Here is an 11,397-nt window from a genome sequence, read left to right on the forward strand (position 1 = left end):
TGTTCCGTGATAGGCATTGGAGGAGAAAGATAGGGCCAGATATTTGTCACGCGCGATGGTGGCGGAAGCCCAAGGAATAATGGCAACACAGGAGTGGCCACTTCCCCAAACTGGGGGTGGTGTGGGGCGAGGGGCCGGGGATCTTGCCAGGGGAGGACTCACAGAGGTGACGTTTAGCTGAAAACAGTCGGGTTTCCCCAGGTAGACCTGGTGTGAAAAGGATATTCAGGGAGAAAGAGTAAGGGGAATTCAAGGAATTGGAAGAATTTCAGTGCGGCTCCAGCGGCGTCTGGGGAAGACGGGCAAGATCACGCAGATCCCGTGGTCGGCTTTTTTTTTTTTTCTCCTGAAAGCTGTGTTGGAGGTGTTCAACAGCCTTAGGGGTGGTGACGAAGTCAGATTTTTGAGAGGCCCAGGCGGCAACAGGGCGAAGAAGATACTGGTGGGAACCTTCCTGCAAATAGGAGAGTAGGAGGACAGACATCCTAGCCTTTGGTCTACCAAAGCCCTCCCTCGCCTGCCCTGTCCTCCCCGGCCTGGGGACCTCACGCCCCGCGGGGCTGGTAAATTGCTCTCGGTCTCCCCCTGGCGACATTCCGGGAAACCTGCCCTGAGTGCCCTCTCCAGCGGCCCGGTGCCGGGAAGGGTTAAGGCAAGACTAGGGAATCTGGCGAATCCGGTTCTGCTTGGGCTGTCGCCTTGGCGAGTGACCTCGATTCACCTTGCAGAACCGCAGTGACCTCATCCGGATCAGTTTTTCCCCTAAATTCAACCATTCAGCTGACGGGTACGCTAAATTCTCTCCTCAGGCCATTAAAATTTTGTAAGAAAGGAATACGTTTATTTATTGCATCCCTCAATAAAAGCTGTAACGTAATATGCACGTGGGATCTTTTTTGTTTGTTTGATTATTGAAATGAATTATTACTGAAATAAAAGGCAAACCACATTTACCACTTGGATTTAGAGGCCCATCCACGCGGTCAGAAGTCTTTTTAAATTTTTTAATTCTTTTGTGGTGCTGGGGATTGAACCCTGCTAGGCAAGAGCTTCACCACAGAGCTACATGCCAGCCCCAAGAGTCACTCTTTAAAGACATGGATTTGACCTGGGTGCACGCACTGGCTTCACTGCTTTCTAAATTGTGTGGCCTTGAGACCAAAGAGGAAGTGGAACCTGGTAGGCAGGAAGTGAATACCACACCATGGGCTCCCCACCACTGTGTCTGCTGGACTTTCTCCTTAAACTTCTCTCCATTCTATGTTTTTCTTTGATTCATTATGTTCTTTGTCTCTCTACCCTGAAGAATGTCTGCTCCCCTAGGAACTTGGGCTGTCGCCTTGGCGAGTGACCTCGATCCACCTTGAGGAATTTCATCTGTTTGGTTGATTGGTGAATCCCCTGAGGCCTAGAAGAGTAACTGGTACCTAGCAGGCGTTAGGGCTCAGAGCAGGTACCCCACAGTATGGCACCTAGGCTGAAGGAAACCTGAGAGGGCACCAAGGGAGGTCTTTCTGACTTCCTGTCCTCCTTTTTCCTTCTCCCCTTTCCCACTAACGTGGACCTTGGAAACTAGAATTCCTCTTCCCCAATGCCCTTCCTCAAAGCAACTCATAAAACCTGGAAATATAACTGTAGACCCCACTCCTTTCTGTGTAAGAGCTGCCAGAGAGAAATTCTTTGACCTATAATTGGTGGTAGGTCACAAGACCGTCCTCCCAGATGAGAGGCCAAGTGGGAACAGACAGGCCTTGCTGGGTGTCCACTGGGTCCCACTGAGTCTCCCCATTAAATCACACGCTTTTGTCCCATCATATTTCTATGATTTGATGCTTTTTAAAAACCTAAGCAGAATGCATAGTTCACCCCAGGTCTTTGGGTCTTCATTCTGAAGGCGCCTATGTCACATAAAACGGATGAAATGAATTCGTTATGCTTTTCTCCCATCCGTCTGTCTTTGTCAGTTTTATTTCAGACCTAGCCAGGAACTCTAGGGGGGCTGAGAAAGCCCTTCTTACCCTACAGTGTTCAATATTATAAATTAGATGAATGAATGGTTGTGTCCGAGGTTGCCCAGAGAGCTGGAGGTGAAGGGGGGCAGACCACACTGGCCTAACAAAGCCTTTAAGGCTGTCTGTAAGTGGGTCCTGGGGAGCTGGGCTTGGGGAGGGAGAATCAGAAGCCGATTTTTGCAGGAGGACTTGGCCTAGACTTGGGTCAGAGGAGGAGATGCAGAAGGGGGACCTGAGCCCAGTGAATGGAACCCACCCAATACGGGAAATGGGAAATGTGGGCTTTGGCCTCTGGCAGTTGTTCCTGTCCACCCACCCCGCCACCCCCGCCTTTCAAAGGGTTTACTCTGACTTGGGGAGCCCTTGGGAGGGGTGAGTAAAGCTGAGCTGTCTTTGCAGCTCTGACCACTGGCGCTTGCTGGCCTCCAAGGGATTCACACCTCAGCCCCTTCCCAGAAAAACCCTCCAGCATCAGAAATGCTGGTGAGGATGGGGCAAGGAGGAAAGGAAAGACGGGTAGGCGTCCTTGAGAACTTGGAGGAGAGAGAGATGGGGCAGCATGGGAACTGCCTCAGTCTGTGACCCTGACAAGTCCTGGCTCATGCGTCCCATCTAGACAGACCTCCAGAAGCAAGGGCACAGAGAACTGTGGATGTCATTGTCCCCTTTAGCCCTCATGCAGACCTCACAGTTGAGAAATCTGAGGCCCCGAGTAATGTGGCTGGCCAAGGTCCTCACATGCCTCCATCACGAAAGCCTGCATGACACCAAGTCCCTGCCTTTGAAGACTGGAAAACCAAAGTGACACGCTGAGGAATTACGGAGGGACCCAGATGGGCTGGTGTGAGCAGAGCGGGAGCCGGTTGGGAAGTGGCCTGGGCAACTCCTTCTGAGGAGCTGACATTGCTCCTGAGAAGAAGCCTGTGGTAGGGAGTGTGTCACCTGTGCCACGTCCCCTGGGAAGGTAGTGAAGCATGTAAGCACAAAGGCTCTGGGGTCACACAGCTAAAAACAGAACAGAATTTGAATTCAACTTGAGTCTCTGTACCCAAAGTCCACGCTTGATCCTAGGAATCATGATTCCAGGTCCCAGTGCTGACCAACGAGAGAGCAGACACCAGCAAGATGGGAGAGCCCTTGGAACTTATGTATTCACATCAAATCCTGGGCTCATGTGCAGGGGACAGGGAAAGGGCTTATATTTCTGAATCAGAACTAGGATGCATAGTATAAGCCATTTTTCATCCAACAAAAGAATCTCAAAGGGCTGGGGATGTGTTTGGCTAACATGAATGAGACCCTGTGTTGGATACTTTGCACAGCAATAATAATAATAATAATAATAATAATAATAGGCTTATCAAGTATTCAAATTCAACTCAATTTCTCTGTACATTTAATACATTATCTTTGTTGAAAACAATGACCTTTAGATGGAAGGAACTATAAATTCAGTGCAAATATAAATGACTGTGCTACAGAAGATGAACTGATTGGTTGTTTGCAATTAATGCTTTCCCAGAAAATCTGGATTGCCTGAAATAACGGAACAGCAAAAGTAAGATTTGGTTCAAGGGAAACTGGGCCATTTCTTGGGGGAGGGAAGTAGATTTATGGCCACTAGAGAATTGAACTTGTTCATCGGGCTTTTCCAAGTTCTGGAATGGTGGGGTGGATAGGTAGGGATCTTCCTGTGAAACAGTTTGTTTCACTTTGATTCCATGATAAAAATATTTCTACCGTTTCTTGACTCCTTTACTGTGCCCCATGAATTTTGCATATACAATGTGCCAGTACTTTGAGGTACCTATTAGCCTTCCCACTTTATAGAGGAGACTGAGGTCCAGAGGGGTTAAGGAAGATAGCTGGAGAGCTCTGGCCAAGTTCTGCTTGGTTTTCAATGTGCAGCTGGTCTACTCTGCTGGCTTTCTTCATGGGCACCCAGATTCCCCTGGACTCTGCGGGTGTGAACCAGGAATGGGTGCTGCGTGGTCTCCGGCCCACTGCACCTGCCTGCTCAGGCTCCCAAGAGCAGGGTCTGAGATGAGCTCCCCGGGAAAGGCCGACTTGTCCCAGGGTCTGATTACACGGTGTGGGTCATCTGCCGTCCCGGCCTTTCACAGCCCTTGTCTTTAAAATCAGCCCCTCCCTACTCTGAGTGCTCAGGTGTAACAGGTGGAGCCTCACTTGCCAGTGACCACACTGTGTGCCAGCCTAAGTGGGAGAAGGAAGAAGGGTCTGGGAAGTGAAGAGGCCCCCAGGAAGCGAGTAGTCCGCTTCCCCCAACCCCACTCCCACCCGTCTCCGGGCCGGGTGGGTGTGGCCACAGAGGCCGATACCGTGGCCCTCACCTCATTGGCCAGAAGAAAACTAGGACTCTGGATCTCACCAATAGTAAGGCAACAGGCAAATATTGTCCCTCGCTAATTGGCTGATGGGCAGATGCGGTCCTTTCATTCCTGCGCTCTAGCCCAGGGGAGTTTGACGCTTAACTTTCAGCAAGTAAAAGCAAAGCGCCCACCTTATGCCAAGCCCTGTGCCAGGAGCGGGCGTCCCGGGGTGAATAAGAGAGGCAAGGCGCGGCCCTCGTAGAATTTATATTCTAGTAATCTAATAAGCACAGAAGGGACAATACCATTTCAGATCAGGACAATGCCACAATCGACCAGGGAGCTGTGAGCTCGCAGTGTCGTCGCAGGTCGCCTTTGGGGTTATTCAAAGTGCTGCAGAGGAGGGCGACACCTGCAGGGTGCCAAAGGTGGTGCCCGGCAGCGGGACTGGAGAAACCGAGCCAGCTTCTCCTCAAGCTGGGACAGAGGAGGACAGTATGTGGGAAGCCTCCTTAGGATGCAGGGCGGGACGAGCACAGTTGTGTCCCTTCACCTCCAGAGCCTGCAGTTAATGGAGGATTAGAAATAACCTGTAGGGCTGGGGATGTGGCTCAAGCGGTAGCGCGCTCGCCTGGCATGCGTGCGGCCCGGGTTCGATCCTCAGCACCACATACAGACAAAGATGTTGTGTCCGCCAAATACTAAAAAATAAATATTAAAAAAAAAAAATTTCAAAAAAAAAAAAAAAAAAAAAAAAAAAAAAAGAAATAACCTGTAGACCACAAGAGGTATTTAATACGTTTAAAAATAAAACGCCAAAGCCCGCGGCGGTGGTGCCCTAGCTACCTGGGAGGCTGAGGCAGGAGGATGGCCTGAACCCGGAAATTGGACGCCAGCCTGGGCAACAGAGGGAGACCCAAAATCTCAGAAAGAAAGAAAGAAAGAAAGAAGGAAGGAAGGAAGGAAGGAAGGAAGGAAAGCTAGCTCCAAGTAGTGACAACTGTTGTCACACCCGGAGAGGTCCTCAATTCCATTCCCTAGTTTGGGGCTTTCCCCCAAACATACATGTAACTTCCAAGCCCCTGTCTTCATCTCTTCACCCGCCACCCCACACCCAACTCTGCACACTGGCACTTTGTCTCCATGCTTCTGGCAGGACAAGGACTCCAAGGACAGCAAGAAAGACTTGGAGAAGCTCCAGAAGGGACTTCCTTGTCTTTCTGTCAGAGTCACAGCTGCTAGGGGGAGGGGAGCAGTGCAGTTCCCACAAATTTAGAGAATCTGGCAGAAGAATTGAGCTCATCTACCTCATCCAGAGCTTTTCAATCTTTTTTGACGGATGCGCAGTGTAGGAAGTGCAGTTTACAGGACCAGGTGCGACTCACGTTCTGTGGCGCCTGGAGTTGGCGATTTGTTCTTCAAACATCTTAAAACCACTGATGGAGAATTACGTATTTATTTACAGTGAGAAATAAACTAAATAAATGACAAACTTTAAAAATGACAAATAACATAACCATTTAATCCAAACAAGACGTTTGCACTCAGCTACCTGACGCGTACTATAATATTTTTTCATGTGATTTTGAGTTGCACACTGTTTGCACAGCAATGATCTTACTGCTGTATGAAATGGCATTGTGGCTTTTTGGTGGCATTAGAGATTGAATCCAGTGGCACTCTATCTCTCAGCCACATTCCAGCCTGTTTGATTTTTGTTCTTTTTTATTATTCCATTTTATTTTTTGTGTGGTAGTGGAGATTGGACCCAGGGATGCTCTACCATTGAGCTACCCCCCAGTCTTTTTTGTTTTGAGCTCATTTGTTACTGAAGATTGAACTCAGGGGCACTCACCACTGACCCACACCCCCAGCCCTGTTTTGTATTTTATTTAGAGAAGGGTCTCCCTGAGTTGCTTAGGGCCTCACTTTTGCTGAGGCTGGCTTTGAACTCATGATCCTCTTGCCTCAGCCTCCTGAGCCACTGGGATGACAGGTATGTGTCACTGCTCTGGGTTTACACCCCCAGTCTTTATTTATTTTTTATTTTAAAACAGGGCCTCAGTAAGTTGCCCAGGCTGGCCTTGAACTTGCCATCTTCCTGTCTTAGGTTTTTGAGTTGCTGGGATTACAGGTGCGCGCCATCATGCCCAGCCATATAGTAATGATTTTACTGAGTTTTCCAAGAGAAAGACAAAGTCAACTTGCTTACATGATTGATTAGAAAACATTCGTTATTATTATTTTTTAATATTAGAAAGGTTTTTCTCAGCTTTAGAATCTGTTACTGGTAATGCTAAGACCCAACCCGAGTGTATTATAACGTATAAGACAGTCATTAGGTCGGGTGCCATGGTGCATGCCTGTAATCCCAATGACTTGGGAGGCTGAGGCAGGAGGATCAAAAGTTCAAGGCCAGCCTCAGCAACTTAGGGAGGCCCTGAGCAACTTAGCGAGAACTTGTCTCAAAATAAAAAAGAGCTGGGGATGGGTTTCAGGGATAAAACACCCCTTGGTTCAATCTCCATATAAAAATAAAACATTCACAGGACTACGTGACAGAGGTGCTCTTATAAACTCTATTGCACATGGTTTCTAACAAAAGGTAGACTAGCCCGGGCTGTGTTCATAACCACGCAGGCTGCGTCCCCAGCTGTGTTCCCCTAGGCATGGCGTTCCGATGGCCACAGAATCGTCCACTTGTAACTTAGCCATCTGATAACTGGAAGAATTCTCCAGCCTCCCATCCAGCTCCACACGGGGCGGATCTCCTTCTCCTCCCCTGCTGGGCGCCTGGGATGGACACGGTGGTTACCCAGTGACTCCGAGTCAGGATACCCAATGAGTCAGGTGCCGGAGTTTCTGGAAGCCAGTTCCCACATCAGGACGGCGTCACTATGTAGCTATTCCTAGGTGGCTGCCAGCCTCGCAACTGAAACCCACTGACTTCAAACCAGACGTGTGACTAACTCAGCCTCCTTAGTCACATTTCAGAAATGCTGCCGCCGCTCGGGTATGGCCTTGCAGGGAAAGTGCGGGTCAGTGGAAAGGGACCGTCGTCCTCACCGGCCATGACTCGATCCTCCTGCTTCTGCAAATTGCCTAACATCTGACCTTGCAAACGTGTTTCTAGGGCTGCTCCCGATTTCAAGGGGCCCTGGCATTGATGCTGTCTTCACGGGCTTCATGGTGAATCCATCTGTGCTAAAGACCGTAAGCACAGTCCGTAGAAAACACCAATCGAGTTTCCTGTGACAGTTCTCACGCGACCCGGGCACCAGCACACTGATATTCTCTGTTCTGTTGTTTTGCAGTCTGCTGGATCAAGCCTAACCTGAGCCCAGAGCAGAGCAGTGAGTCACCCAAAGTCACAGAGCAGGTGCCACCCCCAAGTGGGGTCCTGTCACCTGTCCCCCGGTCTGTGGTCCTTTATTCTGCCGCCATTAAACAACTTCAAGTTTCCTTTCGCCGTGGGTGAGGTTAGGGGCTATGACTGCTTCGCCCTGGTGCATCCCTGGGCCCTGCTCACACAGAGGTTCCGTAGGTGGAGACTGGAAGGAGGAAAATGAATGAAAGCAGATGCGTCGACCACTTTCTCCCCAGCCTTAGACCCGAATCCACAATTCCCCTTTAGGTGACAACTCAGGAACACCACAGGGACACTGTGAAAGGTTGTTCAAGTTGTACACTGTGCATAGGTCCCACCAGCCTACCTCCATCTGCCAAACCCGCTCCCTGGGGTGGGGGTTGTGTCTCTTCCTGGCTCGCACAAGGCTGATGGCCCCCTGCCAGCCCTGTCCAGAGACTCAAGTCCTTATTCCTGGGCAACTTTGTGCACACCATCTCACAACCCTGGGTCTGGACTTGTTCCTCTGCACAACGGAGATAGTAATTGCACTTCAGAGGTTGCCGCGAGGTGGAGGTGAAGGTGTGTGCACAAAGTTGGTGTGACCTGCCCCTGGAAACCAGGACACACAGGTTCAAGGACAGCGTTCAAGGATGGAGGTGCAGTTTTGTGCAAAAGCCAGGGCGGGGGTGTGGCTCAGTGGTAGGGCACTCGCCTGGAGTGCTCAAGGCCTGGGGTTCCATCCCCAGCACCCCGGACAGAACACCAACAATAACAACACAACAGGACAGACAGACAGAGCCAACCACTGGAAACAATGCCACCCACCAGCAGGAGACCCGCCCCTAACAGACGGAGGTAGTATGGAGCAGTTTCCAAGATATACCGTTTTTGTGTTTTGTTTCTGTTTCGCGGTGCTGGCGATGGAACCCAGGGGCGCTCTACCACTGAGCTACATGCCCAGCCCTTTTAATTTTTTATTTTGAGAGAGGGTTTTGCTAAGTTGCTGAGGCTGGCCTTGACCTTGTGATCCTCCTGCCTCAGCCTCCTGAGTACCTGACATTACAGGTGGGCATCGCCAAGCCAGGCTTCCAGGATATATTAAGAGAATAAAATCAGGGAACAGAACTGTGCGTAGAGCACGTGGTCACCTGTGTGGCCCGTGGAATAGTCTTGGAAGGAAGCACGAGAAGGGATTGGCTTCTGGGTGTCTGTGGGGACTCATAAGAGGGCAACTTGCTTCTCCCTGCCGGTTCCTTTTGAGCCGTGTAAAGTGTTTTTTCATCAAATGTGTGTCTTCCTTTCCCAATTTTTAGAAGTAGCTACTTAGCAATGGACAAGCTATTTTTCTTCTTAGTTGAGGTCGTCCCCTTCGTGGTCAGCAGGGGGAGACAGATGCCATCCCTGTCCAACACCTCACCCACCAGCCTCTGCAAAGCCTGGAGGAGGACGCAGCCTGAGGCCGGGGTGGGCCCTAAAAGGAAATGCAAGGAAAATAAGTTGCCATTTCGAACCCCAGGGACACCCTGGTTTTAAAAAATAGCTTTGTTGAGATTGGATTCATATACCATGTGATCTGCCTAAGTTGGAATAGGATATTAATAATTTTTAAAAAATTGTGGCAAAGGACATGTCACGTAAATGTCTCACTTAAGGGCACAATTCAGCAGCACTAATTACATTCACAGAGTCGTGCGGCCATCTGCACGCTCCATTCCACCGCCTGGAACAGAAACGAGGCCCTTTAAACAATAGCCACCCTCCCCCGCCAGCTCTGGCGCCTCCGTTCCACTTCCCGTCTCTGAGTCGCCTGTTGTCAGTGCCCTGGACGCCGAACATGCCACAGCCGGCCTTGGGTCTTCTGTTACCGGACACATGCTCCAAAGGGGTCACCCCGCCGTAGGGCATGTCTGCACCTTACCCCTTTATACAGCGGTTGAGGTCCCACTGGAGCCAACCACCTTTGGTTTTCCAACTTCTGTCTTTTGTTTGAATTGATTGATTGATTGATTGATTGATTGGTACCAGGGTTGAACCCAGGGGTGAATAACCACTGAGCACATCCCCAGCCCTTGTTATATTTTATTTAGAGACAGGGTCTCCATAAGTTGCTGAGGCTGGCCTTGAATTTATGAATCTCCTGATTCAGCCTCCCCAGTCGCTGAGGTCACAGGCGTGTGCCACCGCACCTGGGCTGAAATCTTGATTCTTTTTTTTTTTTTTTTAAACCAAATGTGTCGTAGGTGGGAGGCGAGGAGGGAGGGGGAGTGCTGGGGAGCCATATTGGCAAAATTTCATTGCTATTGGGTGCATGTTGAATGTGTCACAATGAATCCCATCATTACAGCTAGGATGCACTAACAAAAAATTTGGAAAGAGAAGAAAAAAAAAAAAAAAAAGCAGGTGTCAATTGTCTACCAAGGAAATAGGCTCAGGTGAGACCTCAGGTGACATCTCTTTTCTCTTCTTAAAACTCAACTCCTGGGGCTGGGTCTGTGGCTCAAGTGGTAGCGCGCTCGCCTGGCATGCGTGGGGCCCGGGTTCGATCCTCAACATCACATACAGACAAAGATGTTGTGTCCACCAAAAACTAAAAAATATTAAAAAAAATTCTCTCTCTCTCTCTCTCTCGCTCACTCTCTCTTAAAAAAAAAATACTCAACTCCTGGGGACAGAGCTGAGGACACAGGGCACAAAGACAGGAAAGGGAGGGACTGGGAGAATAGAATTCAGCCCAGGACGAGGCTCCTTCTGGACTCTGTGTCCAGCCCCTGGAGGCAGCGGGGATGCAGGAGGCCGGGGACTGCCATCTGCCCGGCAAGGCACCTGACTCTCGGACCCTTAGTCTCCTCATCCATGAGGATCAGATGGAACAGGGCTGTCACATCACCTGGTGACAACGAACACCCAATATGCCTGTCCCCGGGCCGTCACATTCTTAGAAAAAAATGCATGAATTATGTTGAGTTAGTGACCAGCGGAGCCCGGGGGCTTTGGGCACAGTAGGTCATCAATAAGAGCTGACTGCCACTGTCCTGTCCTAGAACCACCTGACCACCTTGAAAAGGTGGCTGGAAAGGGGAGGAGGTGAAGGCGGGTTCCCTGGGGGAAAAGGCCAACCACTGTGAGCGGCTGTGGCCAGCTGCACGTGAGGAGGTTGTCCCCAGGGTCAGGAGTCACTAAGAGGGCGGGCTTTCCAGGGACCTCGGGCTCAGGTAGACCACAGGTTCCCTGGGGACCCTCCTGCGAGAGCCCTCTCCTCTGCCTGGTGCCCAGGCGGTAGAGTCCTGCCCCTGGGTTTGTCCAGGGTGGGGCTGGGATCCAGCTGTCCTTCCATTGTCCCCAGGCAAAAACCCCACCCACCCTAGCTGTCACTGGGCAGTCTTGGTGGCCCCAGGAAGCCCCGGGCCCGGGCTGGGTAGAGGAGCTGGGCTTGGGGGCCGGGTCTCTCCTCCGTGAGGACGGCACCCCAGGTCCCCAGCAGCAGCGTGACACACTGGTCTCTTCTATAAAGGCAGCCAGCACCTGGTGTGCACGAGGGGGTGGCCCTGAGCAGGAGCCCCCGGGGCCCAGGGGCCTGGAGAGTAGGGCAGGGCAGGGGGTGGCCGAGGGGCTATGCGGCAGGAGACAGTGCCCTGCAAACGCACCCTGAGCCCTCAGGGTGCTTGCTGTCCACCACCCACCCCACCTTCCCCTCTTCTCCCTCCCA

This window comes from Marmota marmota, unplaced genomic scaffold (assembly GCF_001458135.2).
Source record: "Marmota marmota marmota unplaced genomic scaffold, marMar, whole genome shotgun sequence".
NCBI classification, from domain to species: domain Eukaryota; kingdom Metazoa; phylum Chordata; class Mammalia; order Rodentia; family Sciuridae; genus Marmota; species Marmota marmota.